Source organism: Anser anser (genome assembly GCF_964211835.1).
Source record: "Anser anser genome assembly, chromosome: 12".
Taxonomy (NCBI): domain Eukaryota; kingdom Metazoa; phylum Chordata; class Aves; order Anseriformes; family Anatidae; genus Anser; species Anser anser.
Window position 1 is genome coordinate 1008195 of NC_139733.1, and position 22622 is coordinate 1030816.

Consider the following 22622-nt stretch of genomic DNA (forward strand, 5'->3'; position numbering starts at 1 on the left):
TGGCACCACTGGGAATGCAGTGCAGTGAGTGCAGAGAGTGCACTGGCACCACTGGGGATGCAGTGCAGTGAGTCCAGAGAGTGCACTGGCACCACTGGGGATGCACTGCAGTGAGTCCAGAGAGTGCACTGGCACCACTGGGGATGCACTGCAGTGAGTCCAGAGAGTGCACTGGCACCACTGGGGATGCACTACAGTGAGTCCAGAGATTGCACTGGCACCACTGGGGATGCAGTGCAGTGAGTCCAGAGAGTGCACTGGCACCACTGGTGATGCAGTTTAGTGAGTCCAGAGAGTGCACTGGCACCACTGGGGATGCACTTCAGTGAGTCCAGAGAGTGTACTGACACCACTGGGGATGCGGTGCAGTGAGTCCAGAGAGTGCACTGGCACCACTGGGGATGCAGTGCAGTGAGTCCAGAGAGTGCTCTGGCACCACTGGGGATGCACTGCAGTGAGTCCAGAGACTGCACTGGCACCACTGGGGATGCAGTGCAGTGAGTCCAGAGAGTGCACTGGCACCACTGGGGATGCAGTGCAGTGAGTCCAGAGAGTGCACTGGCACCACTGGGGATGCAGTGCAGTGAGTCCAGTGAATGCACTGGCATCACTGGGGATGCTGTGCAGTGAGTGCAGAGAGTGCACTGGCACCACCTGTGATGCAGTACAGTGTGTCCAGTGAGTGCACTGGCACCACTGGGGATGCAGTGCAGTGAGTCCAGAGAGTGCACTGGCACCACTGGGGATGCACTGCAGTGAGTCCACAGAGTGCACTGGCTCCACTGGGGATGCAGTGCAGTGAGTCCAGAGAGTGCACTGGCACCACTGGGGATGCACTGCAGTGAGTCCAGAGATTGCACTGACACCACTGGGGATGCAGTGCAGTGAGTCCAGAGAGTGCACTGGCACCACTGGGGATGCACTACAGTGAGTCCACAGAGTGCACTGGCACCACTGGGGATGCTCTGCAGTGAGTCCAGAGATTGCACTGGCACCACTGGGGATGCAGTGCAGTGAGTGCAGAGAGTGCACTGGCACCACTGGGAATGCACTTCAGTGAGTTCAGAGAGTGCACTTGCACCACTGGGGATGGGTTTCAAGCCAACTGCATTAACCGCTCATGCTTCTTTCTTATGAGACGTTAGTAAACCAATTACATAGCCTTGTCAAGACTAAATCACAGGTAAAAATCCTGTACATCTCATGTGGCCAACCACTCCCAACTAGGATTCCAAGAACCAGGAGTTTCGGTGAAAATAGGGCTAGTGCTATTAGAGGGGTGATTATTAGGGTAAGCCCTAAGCTGTCTTTAATGGAGAAGTATGGGTGGAATGGGATTTTGTCGCAGTCTGATACGATTCCTAGTGGGTTATTTGAGCCTGATTCGTGTAGGAAGGTTAGGTGGACTAGGGTGATTCCTGCAATTAGGAAGGGCAGTAGGAAGTGGATGGCGAAGAATCGGGTTAAGGTTGGATTGTCTTCTGAGAATCCTCCTCAGGCTCATTCTACTAGAGTTTGCCCAATGTACGGGATGGCTGAGAATAGGTTGGTGATTACGGTGGCCCCTCAGAATGACATTTGTCCTCATGGTAGGACATACCCTACGAAGGCAGTTGCTATTAGGGTGAGTAGGAGGGTTACTCCTGTGTTTCAGGTTTCTTTGTATAGGTAGGAGCCGTAGTAGAGGCCTCGTCCGATGTGTAAGTAGATGCAGATAAAGAAGAGCGAAGCACCGTTGGCGTGGAGGTTGCGGATGAGCCATCCGTACTGGACGTCTCGGCATGTGTGAGCTACTGAGGAGAAGGCGAGTGAAGTGTCTGCGGTGTAGTGTATGGCTAGTAGCAGGCCTGTTAGGATTTGTGTGGCTAAGCAGATGGCTAGAAGGGAGCCGAAGTTTCATCAGGCAGAGATGTTGGAGGGGGCGGGTAGGTCGATTAGGGAGTTGTTGATTATTTTTAGTAGGGGATGGGATTTGCGGATGTTAGGGGCCATTAGTGAGTCTGTGTGTTATTAGGATTATTACCAGGATGGAGAGGGCGAAGGATCCTAGGTAGGCCTTAATTAGCCCTGTGTGTATTGAGGTTGCGGCTTTGCTTGCGGCTACTTGTAGTTCAGCAAGGCCCTCTGGCCCTATTTTTTTGAGTCAGGAGAGGTCGATCAAGTGTAGGGCAATGTTTTGTCCCTTTTCTAGTAGGTTTTTGGAGAAGAATCGGTGTACTAGGGGGTTGAAGTACCCTAATGCAGAGGAGAAGTTTATGAGGGGGTTTGGTTTGGGGTGAGTGAGGGTGTGTGTTATGTTCGATAGTTCTAGGGCTAGGATGATTCCTAGGATTGTTATGAGGATGGCAGCGGTTTTGGTGATAAGGGGTATGGTTATTGGGGGGGTTTTGGTTGGTGTGATGAAAGAGGTAATGATTATTCCTGCTGTAATGCTGCCTAGGGCGAGTCGGGTTAGGGGGGCGGTGATTAGTGGGTTGTTTTCGTTTATTGATACTATTGGGGGGATTCGGGTTTGTCCAGCTTGGACTAGGATGGTTATGCGGATGCTGTAGGTTGCGGTGAATGCTGTGGCTATAAGGGTTAGGAGTAGGGCTCAAGTATTTAGGTATGATGTGTTTAAGCTTTCGATGATGAGGTCTTTTGAGTAGAATCCGGCTAGGAATGGGGTTCCTATCAGCGCCAGGTTTCCGATGGTTAGGCAGGAAGTAGTGACTGGGAGTATTTTCTGTAGGCCTCCTATCTTTCGGATATCTTGTTCTCCGTTTAGGTTGTGGATGATAGACCCTGAGCATAGGAATAGTATGGCTTTAAAGAAGGCATGGGTTGAGATGTGTAGGAAGGCTAGTTGTGGGAGGTTTAGTCCGATAGTGACTATTATTAGTCCTAGTTGGCTGGATGTTGAGAAAGCAATGATTTTTTTGATGTCATTTTGGGTTAGGGCGCATGTGGCAGCGAATAGGGTTGATAGAGCACCTAGGCATAGGCAGGCAGTTAGGGCTGTCTGGTTGGTGGCTAGCAGGGGGTGCATGCGGATGAGCAGGAAGATTCCGGCTACTACTATGGTACTGGAGTGCAGTAGGGCTGATACTGGGGTGGGGCCTTCTATTGCTGCGGGCAGTCATGGGTGGAGTCCAAATTGGGCGGATTTTCCTGCGGCTGCGAGGATTAATCCTATGAGGGGGAGGATTGGGGTTTGGTGGGGGTGTACGGCTTGTTGGATCTCTCAGGTGTTGAATGTTGAAGCTAGTCATGCTATGCTCAGGATCAGTCCGACGTCTCCGATTCGGTTGTAGATTACGGCTTGTAGGGCGGCGGTGTTGGCATCTGCTCGGCCTTGTCATCAGCCGATGAGAAGGAAGGACATGATTCGTACTCCTTCCCAGCCTACGAATAGGAGGAATATGTTGTTTGCGGTTGTTAGGAGGAGTATGGCGACTAGGAATGTCAGTAGGTAGGTGAAAAATTTTGTTACGTATGGCTCTGAGGCCATGTATCATATGGCGAATTGTAGGATTGATCATGTTACAAATAGGGCGATTGGAAGAAATGTTATTGAGTATTGGTCTATTTTTAGGCTCAGGGGGATTTTAAAGTTTATAATGAATTTTCACTCCCAGTGGCAGGTGACAGATTCTACTCCCGAGTAGATGAATGCGGTTGTAGGGGCTAGGCTAATTAGGAATGCGGTTTTAACAGCGCGGGTGGTGGCTTGTGGGGTGTTTTTAAAGTTTTTAAATAGAAATGGCAGGATGATTGGGGTTAGGAGGATTGTCAGCGTGAGTAGTGTGAGGGAGTTGATTAGTAGTGTGGGGTTCACTCCTTTTACTTGGATTTGCACCAAGATGGGTGGTTCCTAAGACCAGTGGATTGCTGTTATCCTTTAAAAGTAAGGGGGCTGAGGTTTTAGGCTCAGATGTAAGAGTTAGCAGCTCTTGTTGGTTAAACCCTCCCCTCGGCAGGTAAGAAGGTTTGAACTTCTATTCTTAGAATCACAGTCTAATGTTTGGTTTAAACTATACTTGCATGAGGGGATTCCGGAGATCAGTTCGGGTTTGAGGATTAGGAGGAATATTGGGATAATGTGGAGTGTTATGAGCAGGTGTTCTCGCGTGGTTGAGTTTTGCATAGATGTGATGTGGGAGGGGATTGAGCCTCGTTGGGTCATTAGTAGTATGAATAAGGTGTAGGAGGCGGTTAGTAGGGTTGCGATTCCTGTTAGGATGATCGTGAAGGCAGATCAGTTGAATAAGGTGATTATAATGGTTAGCTCTGCTATGAGGTTTGTTGTTGGGGGTAAGGCTATGTTTGTTAGATTGGCCAGCAATCATCAGGTAGCTATGAGTGGTAGGAGAGGTTGTAGGCCTCGTGTGAGTAGTAGAATTCGGCTGTGCGTACGTTCATAGTTTGTGTTGGCTAGGCAGAATAGTATGGAGGAAGTTAGTCCATGGGAAATTATTAGGATCATTGCCCCTGAGAATGATCAGTGGGTTTGGATTATTCCTGCGGCGATAACTAGGCCTATGTGGCTAACGGATGAATAAGCGATTAGTGATTTTAGGTCTGTCTGTCGTAGGCAGATTGAGCTAGTCATTAGGGCGCCTCATAGGGCCAGGGTTAGGAAGGGGTAGTGCAGGAGGTTGGACAGTGGGCCCATAAATAGAGTGACTCGTATAATTCCGTATCCTCCTAGCTTTAGTAGTAGGGCGGCGAGGAGTATTGAGCCTGCGATGGGTGCTTCTACGTGGGCTTTTGGCAGTCAGAGGTGTAGGCCGTATAGTGGGGCTTTTACTATGAATGCTATGAGCAGTGCTAGACCTGATAGTATTCCTGTCCATGAGGTGGATAGGGTTGGGTGGGTTAGTTGTAGGGTTGGCAGGTGCAGGGTGCCAATTTTCACGTATAGGTGTATGATTGTGATTAGCAGGGGTAGAGAGCTTACTGGCGTGTAGAATAGCAGGTAGATGCCAGCGCTTAGGCGTTCTGGTTGGTTCCCCCATCGGGTGATTAAGATTAGGGTGGGAATGAGGGTTGCTTCAAATGAGATGTAAAATAGTGCTAGTTCTGTGGTGGAAAAGGCTAGTAGGATGAATGGCTGGACTGCGACTAAGGTTGAGATAAAGATTCGTTTGCGTTGTAGGGGTTCTTGTTGCAGGTGGTTTTGGCTTGCTATGATTATGAGTGGGAGTAGTCAGCAGGATAGTACTAGGAGGGGGGATGAGATTTGGTCAATTCCTGTTCAGTTGGATAAAAATTTGTAGGGGTAGTAGGTTGGGATTAATCACTGTAGGCTTAGGGCAGCGATTAGGAGGCTGTATAAGGTGGTGTTAGTCCATAGAAATTTTGGTGGAGACAGCAGGGCTGTTGGAAGAAGTATGATTGTGGGTAGGATGATTTTTAGCATTGCAGGAGGTTTAGGTTGTGTAGATGGTCGGAGCCATGTGTGCGGGTGGAGGCTACTAGGATGGCCAGGCCTGTGCCCGCCTCACACGCTGAGAAGGTTAGCATGAGAATTGGTACCATGGTGAATGAGGAGACTTGGTTTTCGATGGATCATATTGATAGGCCTACGAATATCGATAATATTATGCTTTCAAGGCATAGTAGGGCGGATACTAGGTGGGTTCGGTGGAAGGCTAGTCCTAGTCCGCTGAAAATGAAGGCTGAGTAGAAGCTTAAATGTAGGGGCGACATAAGAAAGTTACAGGGTTGGCTGTAATCTGCTGGGTCGAAACCAGCTATCTTTTTGGTTAGACTAACTTTCTGTTATTCTGCTCATTCTAGGCCCCCTTGAATTCACTCGTAGGCCAGTCCGAGTGTTAGGAGAAGGAGGATCGCTACAGTTCAGGTGAGGGTCATTAGGGGGGATTGGAGTTGGACGGCTCATGGCAGGGGGAGTAGGAGGGCGATTTCTAGGTCGAATAGGACGAACAGGATGGCTACTGAGGAAGAATCGGACTGAGAATGGTAATCGAGCAGATCCAAGTGGGTCGAATCCACATTCGTACGGTGAGAGTTTCTCTGAGTCGGGGTTTATTTGGGCGAGTCAGAAGTTTAATGCGGTTAGGGCGGCGCTTAGGATTGATGATAGGGCGAATATGAACATGAGTGCGTTCATTGCTCTCCTCTGGGTTTATACCAGATTCTAGAGATTGGAAGTCAATTGTAATTAATATACTAGAAGAGCAAGATCCTCATCAGTAGATGGTTATGTAGAGGAATAGTCAGATGACGTCTACGAAGTGTCAGTATCAGGCTGCTGCCTCGAATCCGAAGTGGTGGTCTGATGTAAAGTGGAACTTGATCAGTCGGAAGAGGCAGACGGTCAGGAAGGAGGATCCGATGATTACGTGGAGTCCGTGGAATCCAGTGGCAACGAAGAAGGTAGATCCGTAGACGCTATCGGCGATTGAGAATGGGGCTTCGTGGTATTCTATTGCTTGTAGGGCTGTGAAGTAGAATCCCAGGAGGATCGTTAGGGTTAGGGCGTGGATGGCGTGTTTTCGGTTTCCTTCTGTGATGCTGTGATGGGCTCACGTTACGGTAACGCCTGAGGCTAGTAGGATGGCTGTGTTTAGTAGGGGGACTTCTATCGGGTTGAGTGGTTTAATTCCTGTTGGGGGTCATTGACCTCCTAGTTCTGGGGTTGGGGCCAGGCTCGAGTGGAAGAACGCTCAGAAGAACCCTAAGAAGAAGAATGCTTCGGATGTGATGAAAAGGATTATGCCGTATCGTAGGCCTTTTTGGACTGTGGGAGTGTGATGGCCTTGGAAGGTGCTTTCTCGTACAATGTCTCGTCATCATTGGAGTATTACTAGGAGTATTGAGATGAGGCCTAGGGTTAGTAGTATGGATGAGTTGTAGTGGAATCACATGATTAATCCTGAGGTTGTGAGTAGGGCGGCGGCTGCCCCGAAGATTGGTCAAGGGCTTGGGTCAACTATGTGGTATGAGTGTGCTTGGTGTGCCATTAGATGTTTTCTTGTAAGTATAGGCTTAGAAGGAGCACGAAGACGTAGGCCTGGATTATGGCTACTGCTACTTCTAGGATGGTTAGGAGTAGTAGGATGATTATTGTTAGGATGGATACTGCAGGAAGGGTGGGTATTAATGCAATGGAGGCTGTAGAGATGAGTTGGATGAGTAAGTGTCCTGCTGTAAGGTTGGCTGTAAGGCGGACTCCGAGGGCTAGGGGGCGGATTAGTAGGCTGGTTGTTTCGATCAGGATTAGTGCGGGGATTAGGGGTGTAGGGGTACCTTCGGGTAATAGGTGGGCTAAAGAGGCTGATGGTTGGTTTCGTAGGCCTGTTAGTAGTGTGGCGAGCCATAGTGGGAAGGCTAGGGCTATGTTCATAGATAGTTGGGTGGTTGGGGTGAATGTATATGGAAGGAGGCCTAGAAGGTTGATTGTAAGAAGTATGATTATTAGGGATGTAAATATTATGGCTCATTTGTGGCCATTTTTGTTGAGTGGGACTATTAGTTGTTTTGTGATTAGGTGAAGGAGTCATGTTTGGATAGTAGAAAGGCGGTTGTTGATTCATCGGTTGTTTGGGGACGGGAATAGTAGGGCTGGGAAGTGTAGGGATAGTAGGATTAAGGGGATGCCAAATAGATTGGGGCTGGAAAATTGGTCAAAGAAGCTTAGGTTCATGGTCAGGATCATGGTGTGGGTTTGGTAGTGAGGGAGGTCTTATTTGATGGGGGGTTGGTTGTGGTGAAGGCTAGTAGTTTTGGTTGGATGAGGAGTGCTAGGGTTAATCAGGTTATAATTATGATTGAAAATCATGGTGCGGGGTTAAGCTGTGGCATATCATTAAGGAGGGGGAAGTCCCTCTTTGGCTAGCTTAAAAGGCTAGTGCTGTTGCATAGCTTCTTAATGATTAGGATGATGATAGAAGGGACGATCAGGCCTCGAAATGTGGGAGTGGGGTTGATTCTACTACAATGGGTATGTAGCTGTGATTAGCCCCGCAAATTTCTGAGCATTGTCCGTAAAAAATCCCAGGCCGGGTGGTAATGAATGAAGTTTGGTTTAGTCGGCCTGGGATTGCGTCTGTTTTAACTCCGAGCGTTGGGACTGCTCAGGAGTGGAGTACGTCTCCTGCAGTAATGATCACGCGGATGGGGGATTCTATTGGGATAACTACGCGGTGGTCAACTTCTAGCAGTCGGAAGTGGCCGTTGGGTAAGTCTGGGGTGGGCACTATGTAGGAGTCGAATGATAGGTCTTTGAAGTCTGTGTATTCGTAGCTTCAGTATCATTGGTGGCCGATGGCTTTTAGGGTGAGGTCTGGTTCATCGATTTTGTCCATTATGTAGAGGATTTGTAGGGATGGGAGGGCGAGGAGTACCAGGACGATAGCAGGTAGGATTGTCCAGATCAGCTCTACTTCTTGGGCGTCTACAGCATTGGACGAGAGTTTTTCTGTTAGTATGTGGGCTAAAAGGTAGAGAACTAGGCTGCAGATAGCTAGGGCAACGATTAGGGCGTGGTCGTGGAATTCAACGAGTTCTTCTATGATGGGTGATGAGGCGTCTTGGAATCCTAGTTGGGAGTGGTTGGCCACATGAGATGTACAGGATTTTTACCTGTGATTTAGTCTTGACAAGGCTATGTAATTGGTTTACTAACGTCTCATAAGAAAGAAGCATGAGCGGTTAATGCAGTTGGCTTGAAACCAGCATGTGAGGGTTCGATTCCTTCCTTTCTTGTACTTGGACGAAGGCCGGTTCCTCGAAAGTATGGTATGGGGGAGGGCAGCCGTGGATTCATTCAACGTTTGTGGTAGTTAGTTCTGGTTGTAGGACTTTTCGTTTGGCCGAAAAGGCTTCTCAGATGATGAATATTAGTATGATTACGGCTACTATTGAGATTAGGGAGCCGATGGAGGAAATGGTGTTTCATAGTGTGTAGGCGTCGGGATAGTCCGAGTATCGTCGGGGTATTCCTGCTAGGCCTAGGAAGTGCTGGGGGAAGAACGTTAGGTTTACTCCTGTAAATATTACCCCGAAGTGGGCTTTTGCTCATGTTTGGTGTAGGGTAAACCCAGTGAGTAGTGGGAATCAGTGAGTAAATCCTGCTAGAATGGCAAAGACGGCGCCTATGGATAGGACGTAGTGGAAGTGGGCAACTACGTAGTACGTGTCGTGCAGGGCGATGTCTAGGGAAGAGTTTGCAAGAACGATTCCTGTTAATCCTCCGATGGTAAATAGGAAGATAAATCCTAGAGCTCATAGTATTGGGGGGGTCTCATTTGATTGTTCCTCCGTGCAGGGTGGCTAGTCAGCTAAATACTTTGATTCCGGTAGGGATGGCAATGATTATAGTGGCTGATGTAAAGTAGGCTCGGGTATCAACGTCTATTCCTACTGTAAACATGTGGTGAGCTCAGACGATGAATCCTAGGAAGCCGATGGATAGTATGGCTCAGACTATTCCCATGTAGCCGAAGGGCTCCTTTTTGCCTGAGTAGTACGTGACTACGTGTGAGATGATTCCGAACCCCGGTAGGATCAGAATATAGACTTCTGGGTGTCCGAAGAATCAGAATAGGTGTTGGTACAGGATTGGGTCTCCTCCTCCAGCGGGGTCGAAGAATGTGGTGTTTAGGTTTCGATCAGTTAGTAATATTGTAATACCGGCGGCGAGTACGGGGAGTGATAGAAGGAGTAGGATGGCGGTAATTAGTACGGATCAGACAAATAGTGTCCACTTCCACTACGTCCTATCCATAGGCGCCGTCTTTGCCATTCTAGCAGGATTTACTCACTGATTCCCACTACTCACTGGGTTTACCCTACACCAAACATGAGCAAAAGCCCACTTCGGGGTAATATTTACAGGAGTAAACCTAACGTTCTTCCCCCAGCACTTCCTAGGCCTAGCAGGAATACCCCGACGATACTCGGACTATCCCGACGCCTACACACTATGAAACACCATTTCCTCCTAGTCCTAGGACTTAGAGAAACTCCAGTACTAAAAATAGTAAACACAAGCAATAATTTCATATACTTCACTCTCACTCACCACTCAACTATCAGCTAACCACACCCCCGTCCACATAGCTTAACACAAAGCATGGCACTGAAGTTGCCAAGATGGCATAAAACATGCCTGCGGACAAAAGACTTAGTCCTAACCTTACGGTTGGTTTTTGCTAAATATATACATGCAAGTATCCGCGCCCCAGTGTAAACGCCCTCGACCACCTACCCCCATACAGGCCTTGAGGAGCGGGTATCAGGCACACCCAAGTAGTAGCCCAAGACGCCTCGCTAAGCCACGCCCCCACGGGTATTCAGCAGTAATTAACATTAAGCAATGAGTGCAAACTTGACTTAGTTATAGCAACAGCCTAACTTCAAGGGTTGGTAAATCTTGTGCCAGCCACCGTGGTCATACAAGAAACCCAAATCAACCGTCCTATTGACACAGCGTAAAGAGTGGTAAAATGCCTATCCTAGCTAACTAAGATCAAAATGCAACTGAGCTGTCATAAGCCCAAGATGCACCTAAACACACCATTAAGATGATCTTAGGAACTAACGACTGATTTAAACCCACGAAAGCCAGGGCCCAAACTGGGATTAGATACCCCACTATGCCTGGCCCTAAATCTTGATACTTACTTTACCGAAGTATCCGCCAGAGAACTACGAGCACAAACGCTTAAAACTCTAAGGACTTGGCGGTGCCCCAAACCCACCTAGAGGAGCCTGTTCTACAATCGATAATCCCCGATTAACCCAACCACCCCTTGCCAACACAGCCTACATACCGCCGTCGCCAGCCCACCTCGAATGAGAGCACAACAGTGGACACAATAGCACCCCGCTAATAAGACAGGTCAAGGTATAGCCTATGGAGTGGAAGAAATGGGCTACATTCCCTATTCATAGGGCACACGGAAAGAAGCGTGAAACCACTTCTGGAAGGCGGATTTAGCAGTAAAGTGGGACAATAGAGCCTACTTTAAGCCGGCCCTGGGGCACGTACATACCGCCCGTCACCCTCCTCAAAAGCCACATCCCACATAACTAATACCATAAATACGCTGAAGATGAGGTAAGTCGTAACAAGGTAAGTGTACCGGAAGGTGTACTTAGAATATCAAGACGTAGCTATAACACCAAAGCACTCAGCTTACACCTGAAAGATATCTACTAGACCGGATCGTCTTGAAGCCCCCCCTCTAGCTCAACCACACAAATAGTACACCAAAACTAAAGAATTTACTAAACTAATTAAACTAAAGCATTTTACAGTCTTAGTATAGGCGATAGAAAAGACACTTAGACGCGATAGAGACCCCAGTACCGTAAGGGAAAGATGAAATAGCAGTGAAACAATCAAAGCGACAGACAGCAAAGATCAACCCTTGTACCTTTTGCATCATGGTTTAGCGAGAACAACCAAGCAAAGTGAACTAAAGTTTGCCCCCCCGAAACCCAAGCGAGCTACTTTCAAGCAGTTAAAGAGAGCGAACCCGTCTCTGTTGCAAAAGAGTGGGATGACTTGTCAGTAGAGGTGAAAAGCCAACCGAGCTGGGTGATAGCTGGTTACCTGTGAAACGAATCTAAGTTCCCCCTTAATCCTCCCTACCGGACATCCTGAACCCTAATGAGATGATTAAGAGCTATTTAATGGAGGGACAGCTCCATTAAAAAAGGACACAACCTCGACTAGCGGATAATTCTTACTACTGATCCTACCGTGGGCCCTAAAGCAGCCATCAAAAAAGAGTGCGTCAAAGCTCCACCACCTAAAAATACCAAAATAAGATGATTCCCTTATCACAAACAGGTCAACCTATGAATATAGGAGAATTAATGCTAAAATAAGTAACTCAGGGCCACACCCCTCTAACGGCGCAAGCTTACATAGAAACATTATTAACAGACCTAGACAGATACAAAAACCCCTACAAGACCACGTATTAACTAACCCTGTTAACCCGACTCAGGAGCGCCTATAAGAGCGATTAAAATCTGTGAAAGGAACTCGGCAAATTAATAAGGCCCGACTGTTTACCAAAAACATAGCCTTCAGCAAATTAAACAAGTATTGAAGGTGATGCCTGCCCGGTGACTTAGGTTTAACGGCCGCGGTATCCTAACCGTGCAAAGGTAGCGCAATCAATTGTCCCATAAATCGAGACTTGTATGAATGGCTAAACGAGGTCTTAACTGTCTCTCACAGATAATCAGTGAAATTGATCTCCCCGTGCAAAAGCGGGGATGTGAACATAAGACGAGAAGACCCTGTGGAACTTAAAAATCAACGACCACCGCGAATCCTCAATCAACCCCACTGGGGCCACTACCATCGCAGAGCCTGGTCGATATTTTTCGGTTGGGGCGACCTTGGAGGAGAACAAATCCTCCAAAAACAAGACCATACCTCTTTACCTAGAGCTACCCCTCAAAGTGCTAACAGTGACCAGACCCAATATAATTGATTAATGGACCAAGCTACCCCAGGGATAACAGCGCAATCCCCCTCAAGAGCCCATATCGACAGGGGGGTTTACGACCTCGATGTTGGATCAGGACATCCTAATGGTGCAGCCGCTATTAAGGGTTCGTTTGTTCAACGATTAACAGTCCTACGTGATCTGAGTTCAGACCGGAGCAATCCAGGTCGGTTTCTATCTATGACACACTCTCCCCAGTACGAAAGGACCGGGAAAGTGGGGCCAATACCACAAGCACGCCCCCCCCCTCTAAGCAGTGAAACCAACTAAACCGTGAACAGGGCCTTCCCCCACCACTTTCAATCCTAGAAAAGGACCAGCTAGAGTGGCAGAGCCCGGCAAGTGCAGAAGGCTTAAGCCCTTTCCCCAGAGGTTCAAATCCTCTCCCTAGCTTCACCCATGATTCAAATAACAACACTAAGCTGCCTCATTATATCCCTCCTATACATCATCCCAATCCTGATTGCCGTAGCCTTCCTAACCCTAGTAGAACGGAAAATCCTAAGCTACATACAATCCCGCAAAGGCCCTAACGTTGTCGGGCCTTTTGGCCTACTTCAACCATTTGCGGACGGACTGAAACTATTTACCAAAGAGCCCATCCGACCCTCTACCTCTTCCCCACTTCTATTCATTCTGATACCAATACTAGCCCTTGTCCCAGCCCTCACCACTTGAGCACCACTACCACTCCCATTTCCCCTAGCAGATCTAAACCTCGGAGTTCTCTTCCTAATAGCCATGTCAAGCCTAGCCGTCTACTCAGTCCTATGATCAGGCTGAGCCTCGAACTCAAAATACGCACTAATCGGAGCCCTACGGGCAGTAGCACAGACCATTTCATACGAAGTGACACTGGCCATAATCCTGCTATCAATAATCATACTAAGCGGAAGCTACACACTCAGCTCCTTTGCCGTCGCACAGGAGCCTCTATACTTCATTTTCTCCTCATGACCCCTAGCAATAATATGATACGTATCCACCCTAGCAGAGACAAACCGAGCTCCTTTTGACCTCACAGAGGGTGAATCTGAGCTAGTCTCAGGGTTTAACGTTGAATACGCCGCAGGACCCTTCGCCTTATTCTTCCTAGCTGAATATGCGAACATTATGCTAATAAATACACTTACAGCCATCATATTCCTAAACCCAAGCGCCCTAGGGCCACCCACAGAACTATTCCCCGTCATCCTAGCCACAAAAGTCCTCCTACTATCTTCTGGTTTCTTATGGGTCCGAGCTTCATACCCACGATTCCGATATGACCAACTAATGCACCTACTATGAAAAAACTTCCTACCCCTCACACTAGCTCTGTGCCTCTGACACATCAGCATACCTATCTGCTATGCAGGCCTACCTCCTTACATAAGGAAATGTGCCTGAACTACAAAGGGTCACTATGATAAAGTGAACATAGAGGTATAACAGCCCTCTCATTTCCTGTTGACCTTAGAAAAGTAGGAATTGAACCCACACAAGAGAAATCAAAATTCTCCATACTTCCCTTATATTATTTTCTAGTAGAGTCAGCTAATCAAGCTATCGGGCCCATACCCCGAAAATGATGGTTTAACCCCCTCCTCTACTAATGAACCCTTACGCGACCCCAATCATAACCTTCAGCCTCATCTTGGGCACCACAATCACAATTTCCAGCAACCACTGAGTTCTGGCCTGGACAGGACTGGAGATCAACGCACTAGCCATCATTCCCCTAATTGCCAAATCCCACCACCCACGAGCAGTAGAAGCCGCAACGAAATACTTCCTAACCCAAGCAGCTGCTTCCGCCCTGGTCCTATTCTCTAGCATAACCAATGCCTGAGTCACCGGCCAATGAGACATCACACAAATAAACCACCCAACCTCCTGTCTACTACTGACAGCAGCAATCGCTATTAAACTGGGCCTAGTGCCATTTCACTTCTGATTCCCAGAAGTACTACAAGGATCGCCACTAATAACAGCCCTGCTACTCTCGACCCTCATAAAATTCCCCCCACTAACCCTGCTCCTACTAACATCTAAATCCCTCGACCCAGCTCTACTCACCGCCATGGCCCTAGCCTCAACAGCACTAGGAGGCTGAATAGGACTGAACCAAACACAAACACGCAAAATCCTAGCCTTCTCGTCCATCTCCCACTTAGGCTGAATCGCCATCATCCTAGTTTACAGCCCCAAATTGGCCTTACTTACCTTCTACCTATACTAGGATGGCCTCTAGCAGGATTTACTCACTGATTCCCACTACTCACTGGGTTTACCCTACACCAAACATGAGCAAAAGCCCACTTCGGGGTAATATTTACAGGAGTAAACCTAACGTTCTTCCCCCAGCACTTCCTAGGCCTAGCAGGAATACCCCGACGATACTCGGACTATCCCGACGCCTACACACTATGAAACACCATTTCCTCCATCGGCTCCCTAATCTCAATAGTAGCCGTAATCATACTAATATTCATCATCTGAGAAGCCTTTCCGGCCAAACGAAAAGTCCTACAACCAGAACTAACTACCACAAACGTTGAATGAATCCACGGCTGCCCTCCCCCATACCATACTTTCGAGGAACCGGCCTTCGTCCAAGTACAAGAAAGGAAGGAATCGAACCCTCACATGCTGGTTTCAAGCCAACTGCATTAACCGCTCATGCTTCTTTCTTATGAGACGTTAGTAAACCAATTACATAGCCTTGTCAAGACTAAATCACAGGTAAAAATCCTGTACATCTCATGTGGCCAACCACTCCCAACTAGGATTCCAAGACGCCTCATCACCCATCATAGAAGAACTCGTTGAATTCCACGACCACGCCCTAATCGTTGCCCTAGCTATCTGCAGCCTAGTTCTCTACCTTTTAGCCCACATACTAACAGAAAAACTCTCGTCCAATGCTGTAGACGCCCAAGAAGTAGAGCTGATCTGGACAATCCTACCTGCTATCGTCCTGGTACTCCTCGCCCTCCCATCCCTACAAATCCTCTACATAATGGACAAAATCGATGAACCAGACCTCACCCTAAAAGCCATCGGCCACCAATGATACTGAAGCTACGAATACACAGACTTCAAAGACCTATCATTCGACTCCTACATAGTGCCCACCCCAGACTTACCCAACGGCCACTTCCGACTGCTAGAAGTTGACCACCGCGTAGTTATCCCAATAGAATCCCCCATCCGCGTGATCATTACTGCAGGAGACGTACTCCACTCCTGAGCAGTCCCAACGCTCGGAGTTAAAACAGACGCAATCCCAGGCCGACTAAACCAAACTTCATTCATTACCACCCGGCCTGGGATTTTTTACGGACAATGCTCAGAAATTTGCGGGGCTAATCACAGCTACATACCCATTGTAGTAGAATCAACCCCACTCCCACATTTCGAGGCCTGATCGTCCCTTCTATCATCATCCTAATCATTAAGAAGCTATGCAACAGCACTAGCCTTTTAAGCTAGCCAAAGAGGGACTTCCCCCTCCTTAATGATATGCCACAGCTTAACCCCGCACCATGATTTTCAATCATAATTATAACCTGATTAACCCTAGCACTCCTCATCCAACCAAAACTACTAGCCTTCACCACAACCAACCCCCCATCAAATAAGACCTCCCTCACTACCAAACCCACACCATGATCCTGACCATGAACCTAAGCTTCTTTGACCAATTTTCCAGCCCCAATCTATTCGGCATCCCCTTAATCCTACTATCCCTACTCTTCCCAGCCCTACTATTCCCGTCCCCAAACAACCGATGAATCAACAACCGCCTTTCTACTATCCAAACATGACTCCTTCACCTAATCACAAAACAACTAATAGTCCCACTCAACAAAAATGGCCACAAATGAGCCATAATATTTACATCCCTAATAATCATACTTCTTACAATCAACCTTCTAGGCCTCCTTCCATATACATTCACCCCAACCACCCAACTATCTATGAACATAGCCCTAGCCTTCCCACTATGGCTCGCCACACTACTAACAGGCCTACGAAACCAACCATCAGCCTCTTTAGCCCACCTATTACCCGAAGGTACCCCTACACCCCTAATCCCCGCACTAATCCTGATCGAAACAACCAGCCTACTAATCCGCCCCCTAGCCCTCGGAGTCCGCCTTACAGCCAACCTTACAGCAGGACACTTACTCATCCAACTCATCTCTACAGCCTCCATTGCATTAATACCCACCCTTCCTGCAGTATCCATCCTAACAATAATCATCCTACTACTCCTAACCATCCTAGAAGTAGCAGTAGCCATAATCCAGGCCTACGTCTTCGTGCTCCTTCTAAGCCTATACTTACAAGAAAACATCTAATGGCACACCAAGCACACTCATACCACATAGTTGACCCAAGCCCTTGACCAATCTTCGGGGCAGCCGCCGCCCTACTCACAACCTCAGGATTAATCATGTGATTCCACTACAACTCATCCATACTACTAACCCTAGGCCTCATCTCAATACTCCTAGTAATACTCCAATGATGACGAGACATTGTACGAGAAAGCACCTTCCAAGGCCATCACACTCCCACAGTCCAAAAAGGCCTACGATACGGCATAATCCTTTTCATCACATCCGAAGCATTCTTCTTCTTAGGGTTCTTCTGAGCGTTCTTCCACTCGAGCCTGGCCCCAACCCCAGAACTAGGAGGCCAATGACCCCCAACAGGAATTAAACCACTCAACCCGATAGAAGTCCCCCTACTAAACACAGCCATCCTACTAGCCTCAGGCGTTACCGTAACGTGAGCCCATCACAGCATCACAGAAGGAAACCGAAAACACGCCATCCACGCCCTAACCCTAACGATCCTCCTGGGATTCTACTTCACAGCCCTACAAGCAATAGAATACCACGAAGCCCCATTCTCAATCGCCGATAGCGTCTACGGATCTACCTTCTTCGTTGCCACTGGATTCCACGGACTCCACGTAATCATCGGATCCTCCTTCCTGACCGTCTGCCTCTTCCGACTGATCAAGTTCCACTTTACATCAGACCACCACTTCGGATTCGAGGCAGCAGCCTGATACTGACACTTCGTAGACGTCATCTGACTATTCCTCTACATAACCATCTACTGATGAGGATCTTGCTCTTCTAGTATATTAATTACAATTGACTTCCAATCTCTAGAATCTGGTATAAACCCAGAGGAGAGCAATGAACGCACTCATGTTCATATTCGCCCTATCATCAATCCTAAGCGCCGCCCTAACCGCATTAAACTTCTGACTCGCCCAAATAAACCCCGACTCAGAGAAACTCTCACCGTACGAATGTGGATTCGACCCACTTGGATCTGCTCGATTACCATTCTCAGTCCGATTCTTCCTCAGTAGCCATCCTGTTCGTCCTATTCGACCTAGAAATCGCCCTCCTACTCCCCCTGCCATGAGCCGTCCAACTCCAATCCCCCCTAATGACCCTCACCTGAACTGTAGTGATCCTCCTTCTCCTAACACTCGGACTGGCCTACGAGTGAATTCAAGGGGGCCTAGAATGAGCAGAATAACAGAAAGTTAGTCTAACCAAAAAGATAGCTGGTTTCGACCCAGCAGATTACAGCCAACCCTGTAACTTTCTTATGTCGCCCCTACATTTAAGCTTCTACTCAGCCTTCATTTTCAGCGGACTAGGACTAGCCTTCCACCGAACCCACCTAGTATCCGCCCTACTATGCCTTGAAAGCATAATATTATCGATATTCGTAGGCCTATCAATATGATCCATCGAAAACCAAGTCTCCTCATTCACCATGGTACCAATTCTCATGCTAACCTTCTCAGCGTGTGAGGCGGGCACAGGCCTGGCCATCCTAGTAGCCTCCACCCGCACACATGGCTCCGACCATCTACACAACCTAAACCTCCTGCAATGCTAAAAATCATCCTACCCACAATCATACTTCTTCCAACAGCCCTGCTGTCTCCACCAAAATTTCTATGGACTAACACCACCTTATACAGCCTCCTAATCGCTGCCCTAAGCCTACAGTGATTAATCCCAACCTACTACCCCTACAAATTTTTATCCAACTGAACAGGAATTGACCAAATCTCATCCCCCCTCCTAGTACTATCCTGCTGACTACTCCCACTCATAATCATAGCAAGCCAAAACCACCTGCAACAAGAACCCCTACAACGCAAACGAATCTTTATCTCAACCTTAGTCGCAGTCCAGCCATTCATCCTACTAGCCTTTTCCACCACAGAACTAGCACTATTTTACATCTCATTTGAAGCAACCCTCATTCCCACCCTAATCTTAATCACCCGATGGGGGAACCAACCAGAACGCCTAAGCGCTGGCATCTACCTGCTATTCTACACGCCAGTAAGCTCTCTACCCCTGCTAATCACAATCATACACCTATACGTGAAAATTGGCACCCTGCACCTGCCAACCCTACAACTAACCCACCCAACCCTATCCACCTCATGGACAGGAATACTATCAGGTCTAGCACTGCTCATAGCATTCATAGTAAAAGCCCCACTATACGGCCTACACCTCTGACTGCCAAAAGCCCACGTAGAAGCACCCATCGCAGGCTCAATACTCCTCGCCGCCCTACTACTAAAGCTAGGAGGATACGGAATTATACGAGTCACTCTATTTATGGGCCCACTGTCCAACCTCCTGCACTACCCCTTCCTAACCCTGGCCCTATGAGGCGCCCTAATGACTAGCTCAATCTGCCTACGACAGACAGACCTAAAATCACTAATCGCTTATTCATCCGTTAGCCACATAGGCCTAGTTATCGCCGCAGGAATAATCCAAACCCACTGATCATTCTCAGGGGCAATGATCCTAATAATTTCCCATGGACTAACCTCCTCCATACTATTCTGCCTAGCCAACACAAACTATGAACGTACGCACAGCCGAATTCTACTACTCACACGAGGCCTACAACCTCTCCTACCACTCATAGCTACCTGATGATTGCTGGCCAATCTAACAAACATAGCCTTACCCCCAACAACAAACCTCATAGCAGAGCTAACCATTATAATCACCTTATTCAACTGATCTGCCTTCACGATCATCCTAACAGGAATCGCAACCCTACTAACCGCCTCCTACACCTTATTCATACTACTAATGACCCAACGAGGCTCAATCCCCTCCCACATCACATCTATGCAAAACTCAACCACGCGAGAACACCTGCTCATAACACTCCACATTATCCCAATATTCCTCCTAATCCTCAAACCCGAACTGATCTCCGGAATCCCCTCATGCAAGTATAGTTTAAACCAAACATTAGACTGTGATTCTAAGAATAGAAGTTCAAACCTTCTTACCTGCCGAGGGGAGGGTTTAACCAACAAGAGCTGCTAACTCTTACATCTGAGCCTAAAACCTCAGCCCCCTTACTTTTAAAGGATAACAGCAATCCACTGGTCTTAGGAACCACCCATCTTGGTGCAAATCCAAGTAAAAGGAGTGAACCCCACACTACTAATCAACTCCCTCACACTACTCACGCTGACAATCCTCCTAACCCCAATCATCCTGCCATTTCTATTTAAAAACTTTAAAAACACCCCACAAGCCACCACCCGCGCTGTTAAAACCGCATTCCTAATTAGCCTAGCCCCTACAACCGCATTCATCTACTCGGGAGTAGAATCTGTCACCTGCCACTGGGAGTGAAAATTCATTATAAACTTTAAAATCCCCCTGAGCCTAAAAATAGACCAATACTCAATAACATTTCTTCCAATCGCCCTATTTGTAACATGATCAATCCTACAATTCGCCATATGATACATGGCCTCAGAGCCATACGTAACAAAATTTTTCACCTACCTACTGACATTCCTAGTCGCCATACTCCTCCTAACAACCGCAAACAACATATTCCTCCTATTCGTAGGCTGGGAAGGAGTACGAATCATGTCCTTCCTTCTCATCGGCTGATGACAAGGCCGAGCAGATGCCAACACCGCCGCCCTACGAGCCGTAATCTACAACCGAATCGGAGACATCGGACTGATCCTGAGCATAGCATGACTAGCTTCAACATTCAACACCTGAGAGATCCAACAAGCCGTACACCCCCACCAAACCCCAATCCTCCCCCTCATAGGATTAATCCTCGCAGCCGCAGGAAAATCCGCCCAATTTGGACTCCACCCATGACTGCCCGCAGCAATAGAAGGCCCCACCCCAGTATCAGCCCTACTGCACTCCAGTACCATAGTAGTAGCCGGAATCTTCCTGCTCATCCGCATGCACCCCCTGCTAGCCACCAACCAGACAGCCCTAACTGCCTGCCTATGCCTAGGTGCTCTATCAACCCTATTCGCTGCCACATGCGCCCTAACCCAAAATGACATCAAAAAAATCATTGCTTTCTCAACATCCAGCCAACTAGGACTAATAATAGTCACTATCGGACTAAACCTCCCACAACTAGCCTTCCTACACATCTCAACCCATGCCTTCTTTAAAGCCATACTATTCCTATGCTCAGGGTCTATCATCCACAACCTAAACGGAGAACAAGATATCCGAAAGATAGGAGGCCTACAGAAAATACTCCCAGTCACTACTTCCTGCCTAACCATCGGAAACCTGGCGCTGATAGGAACCCCATTCCTAGCCGGATTCTACTCAAAAGACCTCATCATCGAAAGCTTAAACACATCATACCTAAATACTTGAGCCCTACTCCTAACCCTTATAGCCACAGCATTCACCGCAACCTACAGCATCCGCATAACCATCCTAGTCCAAGCTGGACAAACCCGAATCCCCCCAATAGTATCAATAAACGAAAACAACCCACTAATCACCGCCCCCCTAACCCGACTCGCCCTAGGCAGCATTACAGCAGGAATAATCATTACCTCTTTCATCACACCAACCAAAACCCCCCCAATAACCATACCCCTTATCACCAAAACCGCTGCCATCCTCATAACAATCCTAGGAATCATCCTAGCCCTAGAACTATCGAGCATAACACACACCCTCACTCACCCCAAACCAAACCCCCTCATAAACTTCTCCTCTGCATTAGGGTACTTCAACCCCCTAGTACACCGATTCTTCTCCAAAAACCTACTAGAAAAGGGACAAAACATTGCCCTACACTTGATCGACCTCTCCTGACTCAAAAAAATAGGGCCAGAGGGCCTTGCTGAACTACAAGTAGCCGCAAGCAAAGCCGCAACCTCAATACACACAGGGCTAATTAAGGCCTACCTAGGATCCTTCGCCCTCTCCATCCTGGTAATAATCCTAATAACACACAGACTCACTAATGGCCCCTAACATCCGCAAATCCCATCCCCTACTAAAAATAATCAACAACTCCCTAATCGACCTACCCGCCCCCTCCAACATCTCTGCCTGATGAAACTTCGGCTCCCTTCTAGCCATCTGCTTAGCCACACAAATCCTAACAGGCCTGCTACTAGCCATACACTACACCGCAGACACTTCACTCGCCTTCTCCTCAGTAGCTCACACATGCCGAGACGTCCAGTACGGATGGCTCATCCGCAACCTCCACGCCAACGGTGCTTCGCTCTTCTTTATCTGCATCTACTTACACATCGGACGAGGCCTCTACTACGGCTCCTACCTATACAAAGAAACCTGAAACACAGGAGTAACCCTCCTACTCACCCTAATAGCAACTGCCTTCGTAGGGTATGTCCTACCATGAGGACAAATGTCATTCTGAGGGGCCACCGTAATCACCAACCTATTCTCAGCCATCCCGTACATTGGGCAAACTCTAGTAGAATGAGCCTGAGGAGGATTCTCAGTAGACAATCCAACCTTAACCCGATTCTTCGCCATCCACTTCCTACTGCCCTTCCTAATTGCAGGAATCACCCTAGTCCACCTAACCTTCCTACACGAATCAGGCTCAAATAACCCACTAGGAATCGTATCAGACTGCGACAAAATCCCATTCCACCCATACTTCTCCATTAAAGACAGCTTAGGGCTTACCCTAATAATCACCCCTCTAATAGCACTAGCCCTATTTTCACCGAACCTCCTGGTTCTTGGAATCCTAGTTGGGAGTGGTTGGCCACATGAGATGTACAGGATTTTTACCTGTGATTTAGTCTTG

The 22622-nt window shown here is 47.9% G+C and overlaps 1 long non-coding RNA gene across 1 annotated transcript; it reads right to left on the reverse strand.

The window, feature by feature from the left end:
* Window positions 1–1991: 1991 nt before the first annotated feature.
* Window positions 1992–22518, reverse strand: LOC310880206. The gene is made up of 2 exons (XR_014571532.1): window positions 21671–22518; window positions 1992–2093 (listed from the first exon to the last, which is right to left on the reverse strand). It is a non-coding gene; the product is annotated as an uncharacterized lncRNA (long non-coding RNA).
* Window positions 22519–22622: the final 104 nt, after the last annotated feature.